The sequence below is a fragment of the Propithecus coquereli genome, unplaced genomic scaffold (genome assembly GCF_000956105.1).
Source record: "Propithecus coquereli isolate 6110/MARCELLA unplaced genomic scaffold, Pcoq_1.0 Scaffold279, whole genome shotgun sequence".
In the NCBI taxonomy this organism is placed as follows: Eukaryota; Metazoa; Chordata; class Mammalia; order Primates; family Indriidae; genus Propithecus; species Propithecus coquereli.
The window spans coordinates 634156-634927 of NW_012148385.1; positions in this window are offsets into that span (position 1 = coordinate 634156).

The following is a 772-nucleotide window of genomic DNA, read 5'->3' on the forward strand; positions in this document are numbered from 1 at the left end:
AGGTTGAAAAGGTTGGAATTAAGTTCCCCAGCCAGCGCGACAGTTGTCAAAGCTGCACTTCGGGTTTGTCGGTTCCCATTCCTCCCCTCCTCCTCCCGTCCCAACGCCAGGGAGGCGGAGGGGAGGGGGCAAGATGGGCGAGGCAGACAGTCTCCGAACCGCGGGTCCTGGCTGCGCCGCGCACCTGCCGCCCCTCCTCCTCCGTGCGGTCGCAGCCAACTTCCCGCTGGACGCCTCGCCCTCGGGGCAGGGGCGCACCTGGCCCACCTGCTCGCCCACCTCCGCCCGGAGCCTGCGGGAGCGGGGGCGAGCCGGGAGCCCAGATTAGTGGGCCGGCGCGCTATTTTTTTTAAGTCAGCCTCCCGGGGGATGTTGGATTTGGCGGGGTGTGCTCTTTGAAATACTATATTGGGAACCTCACACATAATTTTTTTTTTAATTGCAAACCTTCCCAGTTCGCTCCGCAGCTGGAGAGCAGGCCCGAGGCGGCGTCCCCCGCTCGCTTTCCCTCCTTCTCGCCCCCTCCCCGCCCGGAATGGGACTCGCGGGAGCCGCCCCCTCCCGGGCGCCCACTTGGTTCCTCCCAGCTGCCGTGTGAATGGGCCGCCCTCCGGATTCCGCGGAGGGGGCGGCGGGAAGAGGCCGAACCCCGGCCCCGGCGGCCGCCCCCGCCCCCGCCCCGCGGCGGCCCACGCCGGGATCTGCGTCACTCGGCCGCGCGTGGGCGGGAGCCGGAGCGGCGAATGTAGCAAGAGCGGAATCTCCCAATGTG